This window comes from Mobula birostris, chromosome 26, assembly GCF_030028105.1.
Source record: "Mobula birostris isolate sMobBir1 chromosome 26, sMobBir1.hap1, whole genome shotgun sequence".
NCBI lineage: Eukaryota > Metazoa > Chordata > Chondrichthyes > Myliobatiformes > Myliobatidae > Mobula > Mobula birostris.
In genome coordinates this window covers 45,131,454-45,151,220 of record NC_092395.1, presented here as the reverse complement: position 1 = coordinate 45,151,220, position 19,767 = coordinate 45,131,454, and positions in this window count along the sequence as shown.

Sequence of the window (19,767 nt, the reverse complement as noted above, 5' to 3'; positions counted from 1 at the left end):
CCAAGTGAAATACTTTGCCAAGTGGCTGGTTTAGCATTTGAATCGTATAAATCAATATCTCAGCCACATTGTTGCAGTACCATTCCATGCTCTTCATAATCACCATGTCATGATCCTTAATTCATTTCTCCAGTTGTGCTTGACATCTCATCCCATTAGTCCCTTTGACTGACCTTTGTTTGTACTCTAGGTTATATATACTGTATCTAGGTGAGAGGTGGTTAGGCCCTGGTTTCACAAAACCACACCACATGCTCGGGGTGAAATGTGAACTATTCGAGCTTGAGTCCTTGAAGATCCCCCGCTGTGTGGTGATGGTATTCATTGATGCTGCCCTTCCCCAACCACACCTCCCACCCAATCCTATTCCATACCAACAGATCTAAACAGGGCAGCAAACCGTGGGAAGATGAACAGACACCCTATTGATCTCTGCTCATGAATTGCCTCCTACATCAGACAGATAATCAAACACTGCTACCTGCTGCTGTCATGTTCATCCAGCACATTTGCCATGACAACAGAGCTCTGATTCACACCCAGAATTACCTACTCTTTTAACCATATTAACTCTGTATTGGCAATGAAAAAGTATCAGAAGATCATTAAATTACAGAAATGAGACCAGATTTGCGTAGGTGAGAACTATTCTTGATGAAGTGATTGTTTCTGAAAAGCTTAAATTCATTATCCAAATGCATTAAAAAAGTATTTCACACGCAATTCTCTTTGCTCCCTCAAATATTGTTCCCACAGGTACTGAACTTTGCTAAAGTTTTGATTCATGGAAGCTTTTACCAATATAATTACTCATTCATGGAGCTGTGCTTACAGGGCAGAAGAAAATTTAGGCATAAAATAATTAGTTTTATTGTCTTAAATATTGCTCAATTCCTCTACTTTTCCCATTAAGAGTTTGCAACAGCTTTCTAGCTCAATAATGTGATCAGGCAGACAATTTCATGCTCTGAATATTGTCCCTCTTCAGTTGCATTTTTTAATTGGTGACATTTTTTCTGTTCATTGTCAATTCCTTTTTCATTTTCAAAGCCTCAAATAAATGTTTGGTTGCCTAATCCTTATATTACTGATCCTGTAATCTAGAAGGTGGGAGTTCAAATCAAATTCAATAAATCAGGGAATTATTTTTTGAAAATAAAGTTGTTTGTTTGCAGGGAGGGGAAACAGCTCTTAATAATTCTGTCTAACTTAAATAAAACATTAACATTCACACAAGGATAAATGGAAAATTTGCTTTGAATTGCTGTTGCGACATAAACAGTCTCCTGCTTTTCTACATCAAGATAAATAATCACAATATCCAAGTCATTCTTCATTGATAGTGACAACTGGGATGCACAGGGTGGTGAGAGTGTGCTTCTGATTTTAACTCTCAGCTCTTCATTTACTACAATCACAATTTTGTGTTTATAATCTATGTGACTGGGAATTAATCACTATGATTTAAAGAGGCAGCACAGTAGCTTAGTGGTTGACACAACATTTTATGGTACAGGTGTCCTGGGTTCAATTCCCGTCGTGGGGTTTGTACGTCCTCCCTGCAACCGTGTGGGTTTCCTCCGAGCGCTCTCGTTTCCTCCAAAGATGTACCAGCTGGCAGGTTAATTGGCTGTTGTGAGCTGTCCTGTAATTAGGCTAGGATTAAACTGGGGAAGCAGTGGGCAGCATTGCTCAAAGGGCTGGAAGGGACTACTTTGTACTGTAGCTCAATAAAATAAAAAATAAATAAATTATAACATTTCCTTAGCACTGGAGATTCATCCCAGGAGGTATGTTCAAGTGGAATGAAATTTGAACCCATATGCTTTAACCCAGAGGCAGGAGTGCTGCCAATGGTTCCATTCTTGCCGTATGGAATAACTTGAGAATTCTACACAATCTGTTGCTTGCCAAGGCTCTGTGTCTGTGCTTAATTCTTTATAGCACCATAGGACCCTGGGTACTGGTGTGTGGACTGGGAACATATCTTATGTTGTATATTTTACGAATGTCAGGACAGCTGGCATGCTTTCTGGCAGGTTTTCTGTATTCTTCATGTGATCTTTAACTAGCAGCAAAAGATCAGACACTTACAATATTGAAAGAAGACAGGAGACATTCAACAGGGGAACATTGGGTCAGTGACAGCCGACAGTATCCATCAATCAACTTCAAATGTTTCTTTCAAGAACTATTAGGACGACACCAGGTCTCAACAGTAAAAGCAAGTGTATTGAACAGTCACTTACGGAAAATGGCAACCTGTCTGCTGCCCACACCGAGAAATTAGCCAAAACAAAAGATTTCTTGCCCTTGTCAATCACTCAGCCACCCTCACAAGCTAATTGCCAACCTGTTCATCACCTGTAACACCAGGGATTGACTTACATTACAGTCCTGAGACACCACGCAATACATTTGAATAGGGCATTCATTAAATTGTGTCAGGTTTAGAAATCTTCAAAATGCCAACAAGATACTCCAGATTATGATTCATTAACTTAATGAGATCTTCCAAAATTTCTTTCTAGTTGTGTTTTTTTTATATAACTGTTGTAAGGTTCTTTACTAAAAACCTGAAGACTGGGAAGTTAGTACTCCCCAAGCTAATTTCAAAGCCCAGCATAAATAAAAACAGCAATCACGACCCTTTTTAGAGTGAAGCGCTCCCAGCCTGTTAACCACAACATCTCCGAACGATATTGATCACTACCTTATATCCAGATTGTTTCAGGGTGCTCTCACGTCTTCTGCCAACGAGCATGATGTGCCCAAAGTTCCCTCCGGTACTGTCAGTTGCTGTGGGAACCAGCATCCTATATAGAAATATCTCAGCGATTTTTCCTTCTCTGCAGAGAAAGGGAACACGAAAGAGAGTAACAGGGCGGAGAGAAAGGGGACGGAAGAGAGAGCAAAACGCGCAAAGTAAACAGGAGAGAGAAAGAAAAGGCAGGGAAACAAGAGGAACAATGGAGAAATTTGACAAAGGGGGACAGAGTTAGCGACAGTGAATGCCCGCGCCTTGTCACAGAGCACACTCAGCCACTTAGTGCCGAGGTTCGGTCAGCAGGTGCACTGCCTGCACTGACAGGGTTATGACCAAGCAATGATTCGAAAAGACATCTCAGCCAGTACAAAACGTGTCTATGAAACATCAGATAAATGTCATATGTGCTGCAACGAGACTGAGAGATTAGATTGATTTTTAACTCCTAAAGATCTGGGCTGCGCAAGTCTGCAATTCAACCGGGTTTGTGGCAGTTTTGAAGAACAGCGCAAAAGCGCCCAAGTTTAATTCCAAGTCCCGTGCTGCTCAGGAAAAACAGCGTTGAAATTCGGCGGAAGGAAGAGGCGAGGAAGTGGGAGAGTCAATATAACGTGACCCCGACCCCACACACACTTGATTTGAAATGCTGTGTCCTGATCCGTTTTGCCTCCCTTTCAGGGGAGTAGATTCTGAAAACTGTCAGAAGGGGGGTCTCTATACCGACACCAAATGAAAGTCGTGGTTCCCGTGAGAAATGAATTCTTATTTTGCCTTAATTGAGCTGTTGTTCACAGCTTTAGGAGATGTCCACAGTCCCACTGCAGCCGCACGGGCACCTTTTGAGTACAAACATTGCTGTGCTACAGGGATGATGGCTGTGGAGCTGTACACAGCAAGATGTCACAACTTCCACGTTGGTGTAGGCTCTATCCTCACTCGAGAGCCTCGAGTACACTCACTGTGTCCTGGGCGGTTATCAGAGGGCGGCGTGGGTCATTGTGGTGCTGTCAAGGTTCCTAAGAAATGAACAGCATTTCCTTCCGACATCCTTGGGCAGAAATCTCCATAGCAAACTGTGCACCCCGAAGAAAGTACAACACCGAATGCAACCTTAAGCCAGCTAGATCTACTGCACTACAGACCGACCCAGTGAACAGGCAAAAGCACAATACTGTGTATATTTATTCGATATATAATTGCCTCATATTCAATAAATTACCGGGTACAATGGCAAATACACAAGTTAATCAGGACTTATTTCTGGACAGTATTCAACAAAAATAACGAATCAATTCGGTCCAAAATAACACGGATGTTGTAAGAACAGCTGGCAAATAAACTAGGAGACATATAGTATTCTTTTTAACAGCCGGGTCTTTTAATTATTGGTGGAAAGGATGCAATTCCCTTGGGCTGGGATTTTATTTTGCAAGACGCCAATCCAAACCTTAAACATGAAGTGTTTGGAGAGGCTGATCATGGCACACATCGCCCGTCTCCCAGCCATTATGGACCTACATCAATTCACCTATTGTGTAATCAGGTTCACAGTTTCACAGTGGACACCATCTCTCTGGTCCTACTCTTATCACTGGAACATCCAGGAAACAAAGACATCTACATCAGACTCCTATTTATTAACTTTAGATCCACCTCCAATATCATGTTTCTATAAAAAACTCCCCTCCAACTACTTCTGCAACTGGATCTTTGACTTCCAGACCAACAGACCAGAATCAGTAAGAATAGGCAGCAACTCCTCTGTTATGCTTATCCTCAATACCAGTGTCCTGCAAAACCATGTCCTGAGCCTCTACCTTACTGCCTATACACTCACGACTGTGTGGCCAGATGCTACCCTAACTCCATTTGCAAGATGACACCATTGGACTGGGTTGGATCTCAGCTATGAGGCCAACTACAGGAAGGAGGAAGATTTGTGATCTAGTGGCAAGGTGTCAAGAAAATAGACTTTATCTCAATGGCAACAAAACAAAAGAACTGGTTATTGACTTCAGGAGGCAGCATAGAGTAAATGCCCCTACATGCATCAATAGTGCTGAGGTGGAGATTGTTGAGAGCTTCATTCATAGGTGTAAATATCACCAATTGCTTGTCCTGCTCCAACAATGCACATACTATGGCTAAGGAAGCATATCAGCACCTCTTCTTCCTCAGACGGCTAAGGAAATTCACATGTCCCCATTGAATCTCACCAATTTTTATAGATGCACCATAAAAAGCATCCTATCTGGATGTATCATAGCTTGGTATGGCAAACACTCTGCCTGCAACACAAGACATTGCAGACAGTTGTATACACTGTTCAGTCCATCAAAAAAACAAGCCTACCCTCCACTGACTCTGTTTACACTTTCTATCGCCTCAAGAAAATGGCCAAGATAATCAAAGACCAAGCTGGGACACTCACCGTTTTCCTCCCTTCCATCAGGCAGAAGATGAAAACATGCTCCAACAGGCTCAAAGACAGCTTCTATCCCATAGTTATAAGACTCTCAGATAGACTTCTTGTATGATAAAGATGAACTCTCCATCCCGTATTCTACCTCATTGTTTTACTTGTCTACTTGTACTGCATGTTCTCTGTAACAGTTATACTATATTCTGCATTAGGTTATTACCCCAATGTAATTATCATTTTTTTCACTGTATCTTAGTACATGTGACAATAACAAACCAATTACAATTACAAGATGCCAAGATTGTGGCAAGTTCGTGCCACACGGATCAGTGCTTGAGGCACAAGTGTTCTCAATCCCTATTGATGAAATAATGAATCCCAGTCTGCAGAAGAGAAGATGTGAGTAGGGAGGAGGATGCAAAGGAGAATTCAAGGGACTTGGACCAGCTGGCAATGATAACGTGAGGTTATCCATTTTGTATAACAAAGAAAAATGCTGAATTTTATTTTAATTGGTGAGAGATTTGGAAGAGTTGATGTTCAAAGGAGGCTGGAATGTTTGTACACAAGATATTGAAGACAGAGGTGCAGGTCTGGCAGGTGAGAAAATGGTTTCTTGCCCTTTACTGCGAGTGGATTTGTGTTCAGGAGTAAGGCTGTCTTATTACAATTGTAAAGGAATGTGGCAAGAAAACTCCAGGAATAATTTGTATGATTTTGGTTTTCTTAACTGGAACATGATTCACTTGCGTGAGAAATGCTGCATAGATTTGCTGGGCCCATTTCCAGGTGATAGGTCTCTTATGAGGAGAGACTCAGTAGAAAGAGGCCTCTATTTTCCAGAGTTCCGAAGAATGAGAGGTGACTTTATTGAGATAAGGTTTGACTGGACGGATGCAAAGAGGATAGTTCCCCTTTCTCTGGACAAAGAGTCCAGAACCAAAGATCCCAATATCAAAGCAAGGGCAGGCCATTTAGGACTAAAATGAGGAGAAATTTCTTCACTTGAAGGATGGTGTATCTTTGGAAATCACTATCCCCAAAGGCCTTTGGATCACAGGTTGCATTAAAAACAGATGATAAGTTTCTGGATAGTTATAGAACCAAGTGAGATGGGGGTAGAATTCAAAAAGGCAGTTCTCGAGGTTGAAGATCAGCCATAATTTTGTTGAATAGTGGAGCAGGATTGAGGTCTGAATGGCTTGATCCTGCTCCTATTATGTTATTAGAGACACTGAGGAAAGCTGGAAAAAGGCATGTGACCCCAGCATGAGGGTGATATCCAAGGAACAACAACTAATCTCTGAAGTCATTCCCCTCATTCACTTTCCCATTACCTTCCAGGTGAATTTCCTCAGTTTCTCACTCCCCCACCATAGCACACTTGGAATGGGAGAAGCTCTGCAGGTTAGTTCCACTTGGGTTGACATTAGTGAATAGAAAAAAAAAATAACTAGTGCTCTTTTTAAGCTCTGTTTAAACATTTTTTTCCAATCAGAATTCCCTTAGGGAACAATGTGGGGAAAGAAATGGGAAAAAGGTTAGATTGGTTAACAACATGGTGGGCCAGATTTATCTTGCCATGCTGTAGCTCGTTGCTAATAGGGAGGGCTTAACAGGTTTCCATAAGCAAAGATGAACAGATGTAAGTTCACAATTAGAGCTTCTCTCCAGTTGCTGAGACAGTCTACTGAGGTGTTTGAACCTTTCAGCTCCTACCACAGTCATGCTCCCACTAAGTCTCTTTCCTCTCTGAAATACAAGATTAAACCATTTCTGCCTACTGCCCATAGTATTATTGCTTGCTATTCATTGAAGTATACAATAATGAATTCCCACTATAAGTGTCTGTTTCATCCATTAATGCAATATCCTTTAGAAAATTTAATCTCAGCATTAGCAACCAAATCTGGTCTGATTTCACAGTAGATGTGAAATTTCATTGTGCAGCCTTAATAACTAATATACCTCCCATGGCTTTACTAATAGTGATCTACAAGAGTATAAAGCGTAAACTATACTGACTAAATTGCAGTTAAAGCCTCCACCAAAATAGCAAAAAAATTGCATCTGCACTCTTTAATATTTCATTTTGGAATATTGTTCTTGGATGAGGCAATATCAACAGGTTAGTTTACTGCTCAATCTGGGTTGCACTGTTAGCATTAGGACCCCCACCCTGTGTGAATGAAGTTGCTGGATCTGGCCAGGTAATTGTCACTTTCTGTCAAATTACAATAGATCAGTATTTATAACAATCTGGACAATTATTTTTAATGTACAATCCACAAATTAAAGGTTTAGAAGTTAATTTGGAGTTCGGACTCTAACCGCAGAATTAGATGTGACATAGCCACTACATTATAATACTAATAACAGCCCAATTTTAACCCATGCCTCTCAAATTAGAAAGTTATAGTTATAAAAAAAAATAAAAAATCTGTGTAAATAATCTATCCACCCCATTAAGTGGAATGGTTTTTACATAGGCTAGATCTTTAAACAACATTTATGCCCATGTTCAAAGATGGTGTTTTTCTACCTCTGCTGAACTGAATTACATAGATTTACACCTTTGTTTCTTTCACTAATATTTGTGGTGCTCCTTAATGCATCCATTCTTCCTGTGAAACTCACTCAGTGCTGATCATTACCACGGTGTTGATGCTGTTAGCTGAAAAGGTGCTGAATTACCACTCAATATCTCAGTTTTTGATGATTAGTGTAGGTTATAAGGCTTTCTTCAATTTTGCCCGATTGTTTCCTGTCATATGAATTAGAGTAACCCTTTGAAGGCTGGGATTGGCATGTTGCCATTTTTACAATGCAGTTTGAATAGCAATAACCACATTGCAAGCCGCCGTTCATCTTGTCTGCTTCCTGCTCGCACTGAAATCTGATTCCAGTCCCTTCTCCCCACCCCCATCCTTCCAAGAAATAAACAAAGACTTTTCTACCTCACCTTTTGAATCTCTGAAACAAAAACATCCAGGATTTAAGGCAACAGCCCTTACGCTTCCGCACCGTCATTCATCCCAAATGAAATTGTTTTTTATTCCACCTGGCATTCAGCCAGTATAAAGAAAGCAAGCCACATTAACAAGAGTAGGGATGAGATTTGATAGTAAAGTACTGGAGATACTGAGCAAAATCAGCAGAAGAAGAGGAGAGAGGAAAGCAGATGAGCTTTCAAAGGAAGGCAGATGGTTTTTATCACTGTCATTATCCCACATTGTTAACTCTTTCTCACTCCACAGATGCTGTCTGAGCTGCAGAGTATTTATAGCAACTGCAGATTTTTTTTTAGCCTTGAGCAGGGACAAGTGGGTTGTGTAAAACTGTGAATAGTTTAATGATGACTGTGGAAAGAAAACATTGGTATTATCTTAAAATGCCTGACATATTAATGGGACCTTGAAGCACACAGTCTTATGGAGGTAAATGTGGCAGCCATCAGCAACATGGAAAATTTTCAGACAACAGCAAACCTATTGGTCAATTAGTCAGTCTGAGGACGTGCAGGACCAGACAACCCATCAATCTGCTTCGTGAGGCATATGATTTCTGACATTTACTGTACAGGAAGACAGGCTTTGGTTTCACAATTACACATACCTATCATTAAGATAAATAGTTAAATTGTACAGCCAGTGATCTCAGAATAGTTCTGTAAAAAAAAATCAGCCAGACTAATAAAGAGCGTAGAACAGTACAGAACAGGAATAGACCCTCCCATACCATGATACCTATGCAGAATATGATGCCAAATTAAATGAATCGCTCCTGCCTGCACATGATCCATATCCCTCCATTCCCGAATTATTCAGCCCCTTGAACGCCACTATGGTATCTGTTTCCACTGCCTCCCCGGCTGTGTATTCCAGGCACCCACCACTCTGTAAAAAAGCTTGTCCCACACATTTCCTTTAACCTTTCCCCCCTTATCTTAAAGCCATATTTTCTAGTGTAGACTCAACTAATGTCCATTAGCTGAGAGACTTGCACCCTTGCCTTATCTACATGTAATGCTCCTCCTGAGTATCACAGCCTCAGTTTAATTTACTACTTCTGAATGAAGTTTGTCATCCTTTAAACAATAAGGAGAGTGTATTCATCTATCAAGGATGATATATCAAAATTTAGAAATTCTGCTCAGTAGTTTCAGCCAACACAATGAAGAGTGTTAATCGAATGTAAATAATGGGGAAGGTGAGAGACAGAATGTTCAGCCTTGGTGTTTTATTTGATCCTGAGCTGAATCTCACATTGTCTGAGATCACCAAGGCCAGCTAATTCTTCCTGCAAAACAGTCATAACTTATCCCTGACCACATATCCGCTGCCATCCCACGCGTTTAATCCACTTCCATATTGTTGTGGTTTCCATATGTGACAATTGCAGTGCTTGTGTATCTGATTATTTTTCACCTCGTGTTAGGTCAAATGCAATGAAGTTCTTCTGTCCTTGGGTAAATCCAGTCTGCTCCGTTCACCCTGGATCCCTGTGCTTGCTGACCTACAATACCTACGGGTGGACCTTAAACTGCATTTTGGCCTCAGCCCCTTCGTTTCTGTAACCTCTTCCCAACCAAAAATATTGTCCTCTACTCTAGTTTCCATGGAACACTCATTCCTTTCATAACAACATTGCGAATCTCACTTTCAGCAGTCAAATTCAGAAGCTCTGGAATATCTTCCTTAATATCTCTACAACTTCCTTTACTCTTAACCTGCTCCTTAAAAGCTACTTCTAGCCAAACTCAGTCTTTGACTTGGTATCCAACACATTCAACAGATGTCAATCCCCACTGCCATAGAACTGATGGAACAAGTACAGTCTTTAGATAAAGTGGTATTAGAGAATGGAAGCAATTACGTCAGGACAAGCCGTTATAATTCAGTTACCAATTCAAACAACTGCATTCTGTCCTTAATTTCACATTTCATTATGAATTCTTGCCCGAATCCTCCTCTGAACTACACCTTCTCTTAGGGCTGATTTGGCTTGTGAACAGAATAAAATGCATTTGTAAAAGTAACCAGTCCAGATGAGGCATTAAGAAACATTTAAGTTACCAGCAGCGGACCACTTTGGCCTTTCAGCCTGCTCCACCAATCAATATCCTGATTGATAGTAATCTCAAATCTGCATACCTGCATATTACCTGCTTGTTTATCAAGTAATCCATTTACCTCTGCCCTAAAAATCACATTTTTCTTTGAAAAAAACAGTTCCCAAAAAGTCCAACAGAAGACCACACTACTACAAATGTTTGTATATTGAAATGGTTGCCAAAAGTGTTGGGCTAACTCTGTCATCGGCCCCATCCATTACAGTTCAAATCATACAGCAACAATAAGTAATGCTACAACTTACAGTTAAAGTGGAACTTGCTCCTTCATGATCTAAATTCCCTGCAAAGTGCTTTACCATTTATGAAGAATTTTTCTAACCGCTCTAATGTGAGAAACTCTTTTTCGAAGCAAGCTTGCACAATGTGATAACCAGAATGGTCTATATTTATTTTTTAAGATTTGCTGCAGAATAGGCACTTCTGGCCCTTTAAGCCGTGCCACCCAGCAACCCCCGATTTAGCCCTAGCCGATTCATGGGACAATTTACAATGACCAATTAACCCATTAACCAGTACATCTTAGGATCATTGGGAGGAAACCCATGCAGTCACGGGGGGAGCGTATAAACTCCTCACAGACAGAGGTGGAATTGAACCTCAGTCGCCTGTACTGTAAAGCATTGTGCTAGCCATGGTGCTACCACACCGCCCCTGAATCCTCGATACTGGAAACACTCAGTAGGCCAGGCAGCTTTAGTGGAAAGCACAAGAACTAATGGCTCTGGTTTGAGATTCTTTATCAGATTTCAGGCACAGAGAGCACAAGCTAGTTTTAAGTTGTGAAGAGTATGATGGAAGGGTGGATAGAACTAAAAGTGAGGTATCCATACATACTCACTGTATCCCATTCAACCCTTTTCCACTCTCTGCAACTTAAAGCTAGTTTTCAGTCTTTCCCACTTCTGACAGAGTCTTTGACCGAAGTGGTGACTGCCTCTCTTTGTGTAGATGCTGCCTGACCTGCTGAAAGTTACCGGCCTTTTCTATATTTATTGATTTCCAGCATTTGCATGGTTTTTTTCAAATTTAAATATAGTGGATTCTAGCCCATTAGTTAATTGGGGCCGCTGCTTTTTTGAGACAATTCTTAAAAAACCAACACTAATTGAGAAAATAATTGGGATTTCTTTTGTTTATTTGGGACACTATGCCACTTAATTGGGACAGAGACTGTTGCTGAACAGTTTCTAATACGATTCAGTCGTGTGCACTTGTAAGGCCATTACGCACTAAACTGTGCTTAGAGCAAACAGTACTTAAATACCGTCAGTTGCATGTGTTTGTGTTCAAAAAGCAGTGATTTTTGTTACCGATAGTTGGTGAGAAATAAGCAGTAAGACAATTCAGAATTGTTTTCCTCATTGCAATTTCAAGCATTCAGACCTAGAAATACCGGAGGCAATTGGGAGTGAAAATGAAATGATTTCACCACTTCATCAGGTTAGGAACTATGAATGATTTGAAGGTATTGACAATCACATTGAATGTTCCCCACCAGACAGTCAACTCTCACTTATGGCTCCAAGTAGCTGCTTACATGCGACGGTACTGGGCCACACCCCAGTACACTTCTTCGACAGATGGGCTAAATCAGGTGAGGGCAGCCCGTGGCTCTCAGACCCTGGTGAGACAGGGACATAAACACAAAATAATCTGCAGATGCTGGGATCAAAGCAACACTTTCAGTACGCTAGATGAACTCAGCAGGTCGGGCAGCATCAGCGGAAACGATGAGTCGATGTTTCGGGCCGGAACCCTTCGTCATGACTGAAGAAAGAATGAGGGGGAAGGATTTGAAGAATGCTTGTAGGTTCGGTTGAAAGACCAGTAATTTGAAAGACAAAGGGGTGGGGGAGGGGAAGCATCGACGTCATAGGCAGGAAAACAATGGGTAGTAGTTGTAGTAGTACTTATCCCTGTAAGCGTAAATGCTACACCTGTCCTGTCCCTACACCTCCTCTCTTGCCACCATTCAGGGCCCTAAACAGTCCTTCCAGGTGAGGCAACACTTCACTTGTGAGTCTGTTGGGGTCATCTATTGCATCCGGTGCTCCCGGTGTGGCCTCCTCTACATCGGTGAAACCCGACACAGGTTGGGGGACTGCTTCGTTGAGCACCTCCGCTCCGTCCGCCACAACAGACAGGATCTCCCGGTAGCCACCCACTTCAACTCTGCTTCCCACTCCCATTCACATATGTCCATACATGGCCTCCTCTACTGCCATGATGAGGCTAAAGTCAGGTTGGAGGAGCAACATCTCATATACCTTCTAGGTAGTCTCCAGCCCCTTGGTATGAACATAGAATTCTCCAACTTCCGGTAATTCCCTCCCTCTCCCATCCCCTATCCCTATGTCACTCTTCTTCCTCCCCCAGCTGCCTATCACCTCCCTCATGGTTCCGCCTCCTTTTTCTACCCATTGTTTTCCTCCCTATGACGTCAATGCTTCCCCTCCCCCACTCCTTTGTCTTTCAAATTACTGGTCTTTTAACTGAACCTACAAGCATTCTTCAAATCCTTCCCCCTCCTTCATTCCTCAGTCCTGACGAAAGGTTCCGGCCTGAAACGTCGACTCATTGTTTCCATTGATGCTGCCCGACCTACCGAGTTCCTCCAGCGTACTGTAGGTGAGACAGGGACACGCCAGTTCTGGCATGTGAAGTCAGCTCTGGTGGACTGCTCCAACAGCAAGGAAGGCAGTTGTGCAATGCTATGTGGAGAGCGAAGGGCATTTTAAGGCACAGGAGGAGACACAATCATTCACTGCAACCAATGAAGGCCCCAGTTGAGACGTCTACTCATACCATTGGACTTAGATTTCCCAGAGTAAGACAGCGGAGCTGCCCCAGTGCAACAGCATTTCCACTTTAAAAACTCTTGCACAGGTTTCCTGTCATCACCAGATACGACAGACAACCATAGTGTTAGTAGTGATCTAAGTCTGTATTTCATTTAAATACATTATTTGTTACTCAGCTAAATGGTAGTTTGTCTTTTTTTTAATCCCTTTTAACTATTTCTATGAAACTTTGGATAATTAGAGCCTCTGCTTAATTGGGTCCCGATGAGTCCCAATTAACTGGAATTCACTGTATTGTGTATTTGACCCTCAAACTGCACTGGAGAATTAATCTTGATAACATAATCAACTCTAGTCCTAAGACCATAAGACATGGGAGCAGAATTGGGCCATACAGACCATTGAGTCTAATCATTCATTCCATCATGGCTGATCCCAGATCCCACTCAACCTCACACACCCGTCTTCTTTGCCGTAACCTTTGAAGACCTGACCAATCAGGAAACTAATTTTTCATTTTAAATGTACCCATGAGCATTCCTCAGATTCACTGCTCCCTGGCTTGAAAAATTCCACCTTACCTCTGTTCCAAAGGGCCATCACTCAATTTTGAGGCCATGCCCTCTCGTTCTAGACACTCCCACCATAGGAAACACCTTCTCCAGATTCACCTTATCTAGTCCATTCAACATTCAGTAGGTTTCAATGAGATCCCTCCACATTCTTCTAAATTCCAGTGAGTATAGGCCCAAGGCTGCCAAATGCTCCTCCTATGTTAACCCCTTCATTTCTGGAATCATCTTCATGAACTTCCTCTGGACTCTCCAATGTGAATATGTCCTTTTTGAGATATGGAGCCCGAAACTGTTGACAATACTCCAAGTACAGCCTGACTAGTATCTTATAAAGCCTCAGCATTATTTCTTTGTTTTTATATTCTATTCCCCTTGAAATGAATGACAACATTGCATTTACCTTTTTTTAACCTCATACTCAACCTATAAATTAACCTTCTGGGATTCCTAAGTCCCTTTGCACCTCAGATGTTTGAATTTTCTCCCATTTAGTTAAAAGTCTGCACTTTCGTTCATTTTACTAAAATGTATTATCATACATTTCCCAATACCGTATCCCATCTGCTACTCTTTTGCCCTTTCTTCCAATTAATCTAAATCCTTCTGCAATCACATTGCTTCCTCAGCACTACCTACCCCTCCATCTATCTTTGTATAATCTGCAACTTTGCTACAAAGCCATCAATTCCATTAGTCAAATCATTGACAAGCAACATGAAAAGTAGTGGTCCCAATACTGACCTCTGAGGAACACCACTAGTCACAAGCAGCCAACCAGAAAAGGCCCCTTTTATTCCCACTCACTGCTTCCTGTCTGTCAGCCATTCCTCTATCCATTCCAGTATCTTTCCTGTAGGATTTTATCTTGTTAAGCAGTCTCATGTGCAGCAACTTATCAAATGCCTTCCGAAATTCCAAGTAAATTATATCCACTACCTCTCCTTTGTCCACTCTGCTTGTTACTTCCTCAAAGAACTCTAACAGATATGTCAGGCAAGATTTCTCTTTACAGTAACCATGCTTTGACTAATTTTATCATGAGTCTCCAAGTACCCCAAAACCTCATCCTTAATAATGGACTCCAGCACTTTCCCAGCACGGAGGTTAGGCTAACTGGCCTATAACTTTTTTTTTTGCCTTCCTCCTTTCCTGAGAGATCATAACTAGTTTATATGCTATCTCTTCAGCAACCTCTTTCAAAACTCTGGGATATAGTCTACCTGGTCCAGGTGATTTATCCACCTTAAGACCTTTCAGTTTGCCTAGCACTTTTTCCTTTGTAATATTACTGGCACTCACTCCTGCTCCCTGACATTCATGGACCTCTAGCACATTGCTGGTGTCTTCCACAGTGAAGACAGATACAAAGTCCTTAAATTAATCTACCAGTCTTTTTTGTAGAGGGAACAATAAAAATAGAACTGAGAATAAGCTATAGGGAGCTAAATGTCCAATGTTCCACAGAGTTCCTTACAGTAGGACTCCATTGGTCACAGTCTTTCAAAACTCACTTGATTCTGGCATGGTCCTGGAGGACTGGAAGATTACAAATGTCACTCCACTCTTTAAGAAGGGAGGAAGGCAAAAGAAAGAAAATTATAGGCCAGTTAGCCGAATCTCAGTGATTTGGAAAGTGTTGCAGTCTATTATTAAGGATGAGGTTTTGTGGTACCTGGAGGTTAATGATAAAATAAGTCAAATTCAGCATGGTTTCTGTAAAGTGAAATCTTGCCTGACAAATCTGTTATTCTTCAAGGAAGTAACAAGCAGCATGGATAAAGGAGAGGCAGTGGATGTCATTTACCTGGATTTCCAGAAGGCATTTGAGAAGTTGCCACACATGAGGCTGCTTAACAAGATAAAATCTTATGGCGCCACAGGAAAGATACTGGCATGGATAGAGGAATGGCTGACAGGCAGGAGACAGCGAGTGGGAATAAAGGAGGCCTTTTCTGGTTGGCTGCCAGTGATTTGTGGTGTTCCTCAGGGGTCAGTATTGGGACCACTACTTTTCACATTGTTTGTCAATGATTTAAATGGTGGAATTGATGGCTTTGTAGCAAAGTTTGCTGATGGTATGAAGATAGGTGGAGGGGTAGATTGGAAGTAGGTACAGAGGAGATGTCAGGGGTAAGTATTTTTACGCAGAGAGTGGTGAGTGTGTGGAATGGGCTGCTGGCAATGGTGGTGGAGGTGGATACGATAGGGTCTTTTAAAGGATTCCTGGACAAGTACATGGAGCTCAGAAAAATAGAGGGCTATGGGTAACCCTGGGTAATTTCTAAGGTAAGGACATGTTTGGCACAGCTTTGTGGGCCGAAGGGCTTGTATTGTGCTGTAGGTTTTCTATGTTCTATGTTTCTGTTTTGACAGATTGGAAGGGAAAAAATGTGGCAGATGTTATACAGTGTTGAGAAATGTATGATAATGCATTTTGGTAAAAGGAACAATAGTGTGTGCTATTATCTAAATGGGGAGAAGGTTAAAACATCAGAGGTGTAGGGGAACTTAGGAGTCCTCGTGCAAGACTCCCAGAAGGTTAATTTACAGGTTGAGTCTGTGGTAAAGGAAGAAAATGGAATGTTGACATTTACTTAAGCAAGGAGAGAGTGCTGATAGTGTTATAAGATGCTAGTCAGGCCGCACTTGGAGTATTGTCAACAGTTTTGAGACCACATCTCAGAAAGAATGTGTTGTCATTGGAGAGAGTCCAGTGAAGGTTACGAGGATGATTCTGGGAATGAAGCCGATAACATATGAGGAGCATTTGGCAGCTTTGGGCCTGTACTCACTGAAATTTAGGTTTAGATAGGGTGGATAGGTTTCCTTTGGCGGGCTTTCCAGAACTAAAGGGCACAACCTCAAAAATGATGGGCGACCTTTGAGAACAGAGGTAAGGAGAAATTTTTTTAGCCAGAGAGTAGTGAATATGTGGAATTCTCTGCCACCGACTGAGGTGGGGGCCAAGTCCATGGGTACATTTAAGGCAAAAGTTAATAGTTTCCTGATCGGTCAGGGCATAAAGAACATGATGTGAAGGCAGGTGTATGTGGTTGTGTGGGATCAGGGAACAGCCATGGTGGAATGGCGAAGCAGACTCGATGGGCTGAATGGCCTAATTCTGCTCCTATGTCTTATAGTCTTATGTAATGTTGACTTTAGTATTCACAGCCTAGAGAAAGGAAGATAAGCAAGATTGCCCTCACAATTTTATGAGACACGAGTTATGAATGGAAGTAGCTCATGCACTGCCTGGTGAGAAACATCAGTGTAGTCTGCATTTCTTTTCTCTGTGACATGTGCAAAATTGACGGCTCAATGTCATTGGTACTTCCAGTGTGGCAGCAAGCAATGCAAAATAAACTTTCTGCTCACATGGGCCTACACAATTAAGGCTTTTGGATACCTTGTGATGATATTCATTATTGTTTAATGTGAAGTTGGTGTTGTTGGAGATTCAAAAGCACGAAAGCAGGACGAAGGAGTTATAGAATGTGAATTACTCCTTATCTGATGGTTCGAGCGTGCGCTATTGAAGAAAGTCATGGAACCTTCTGCACTGAACGCTGCAGGTCAGGTCTGTGTGGACATTTGTTGGTGGAGGAGATCCATATGCAGTTCATCTCTGCTGCCCTTGAGCAGGTCTGTAGAAGTGCCTGCATCTGTGTGTGGTTATTCCAAGTGTTAGGCCATTCCAGTTCACAGCTCCCAGCTCCAAGAGGAATGGTTCTCCTGGAAGGATGCAGTTTTATGAACTCCTGCCAAGGCAAGAAATCTGAAAGCAACTCTTGAAACTGTATAGCTTACATGTGCACCTGTACTGAAGTTCTGTGACAAAGAGCCGGAAATACTCTGCAGATCAGGCAGCATTATAGGGAGAGAAACAGGATCAATGCTTGAGGTTGGAGAATCTTCATCAGGACCAGGAAAAGTTAGAAACCAAAGATGTTCTCAGGAAGTCTGGCATCACTTCATTCTTTATTGCAATGGTTTGATAAACTGATGGCTTGTTGACACATTTTACATGTCAGTGAACTGTCAACATAGTCTGCAGGTTTACAGTCATTAAGATAGAGTTGGTAAGCTCAGCAGATTTCCTTCCTTAGTGATCTAGGTACATCCTCTTATGAGCTCAGTCACCATGTAAACAGAAGACATTTAGAATCAACTAAATTTTAAGCTCACACCTGCTGTGATCCCATTTACACAAGTGTGCAGAGCAGCAGCCCAGGACTGTAGATAATCACAGTGACACTATCTCCTTCACATGGCAAAACTGGGAAATGGGGGCAAATAGATATCACTAAGATTTGTAAGTATAAATCAAAATAAATTCTTTCTAACAATTTTTCTATCTTAAACAAGTTACACAATGCTAGGTAATGTGCAAGATGCTGAGTTGCATTGTGACTACCTTTTGTTTCACCCATTTCCAAATGCACAGGACAGCTGCTCTCACAGCACAAAAGCCACAGACCCTTTCAGTGTCACAGCTGAAAGGTGAAAACAGCATAACAGCAGCAGGCAGAAGATAGAGAAAGATTAACACTTCAAATGCCATCTCATTTTAGTCCTGTGCGTGTAAGGAAACAGCCAAAATAGAGAGTATCAACTGATACCTAAACTTCTTTCCAAACAGGCACTAATCAGGTGACTATCCAGTGCCTCAGGTTGCCATTCTATTGTCTTATCTGATCAAATCCCATTTCTTCCAAAATATCAGTGCATTTAACCTTTAAAACGCATCTTGGAACATGTCTAATTGCACCGCTGCTTGCAGCTTTGATTCAGAAATAACCAGATTTCTACTTTCCTATAAAAGAGAATTGCACATTTCTTATGTCAGTGGTGTAGCAATAATTTTAATACTTGCATTTACATAATGCCTGAATTCTGTAAAACACCCAAGCTGCTCCACAGGTACATTGTAATATTTAAGGCAGACACATCAGGAGAGGAAGATCTTGAGATGGACTAAAGGAAGAACCTCAGAGGGATTGTCAGGGCAACTGCTGATACATCTTGCCGCGTGGGTGAGATCTAGAACTGGGGTCAGAATAGTGTGAGAAGAACAACCTGAGGCTCAACGTGGACAAAACAAAAGAGATGAATGTGGACTTCAGGAAGATGGAGGTTGACCACTCCCCATTGACTCTGCTGTGGAGAGAGGGAAGAGCATAGGGTTCCTTGGTGTGGACATAATGGACAACCTAACCTGGATCCACAACACCTTCTCATTAGTCAAGAAAGCACAGCAGTGTCTACACTTTCTGAGGAGACTGAGGTGTACAATGCTCCCCATGTCACTATGTTCGGATGTGGCCCAAGTATGGAGCGGATCACACTGAAGCCCACAGACTTTAACGCAAACAGCATTATAGGGAAAAGAAAACAATAAACTCTCAGCCAAACAGGGCCGATAATTGACACTCTCAAATGGAAAGTGAACCTACACTGTGGCTGAAAGGAATTACTAGATATAAAATGCTAGTCTTCAGAGTCAGTTGGCTCGACAGCCCAATTTCTCAGGCAAGGCCAAATGCAAGTAGGCAGCGAAACTTTGCTGTGTTTTGCTCAAGTCTTGACAAGCACTACGATGAAAAGAATGGAGTTAAATACTATCAGAATGAAATAATAATTAGCTGACACGTGCATATTCATGAGCACAATTGCTGTATCTGCTGTGTTGCCGAATCGGTGGTTGTGACACCCTGCTCCCATTCTAACAACTTTCTACAGGAGCACCATCGAGAGCGCCCTGTCCAGCTGCGTCACTGTGTGGTACGGAAGCTGCAAGGCATCTACAGAGGACAGTGAAAACCTCTGAGAAGATCATCGGCATCACCTTGCCCCCATCTGTGACATTTAATGGGAGCGATGTATACAAAGTGCCTGAAGCATGTTGAGGATCCCATCACCCATCCCACAATCTCCTTGACCCACCGTCATCAGGAAGGAGGCACAGGAGCATCATGACTAGGACTGCCAGACTGGGTAACAGCTTCTTCCCTCAGGCTGTGAGATTAATAAATACCTTGCCACCACCGAGGTCTCGTCACGAGGACAGC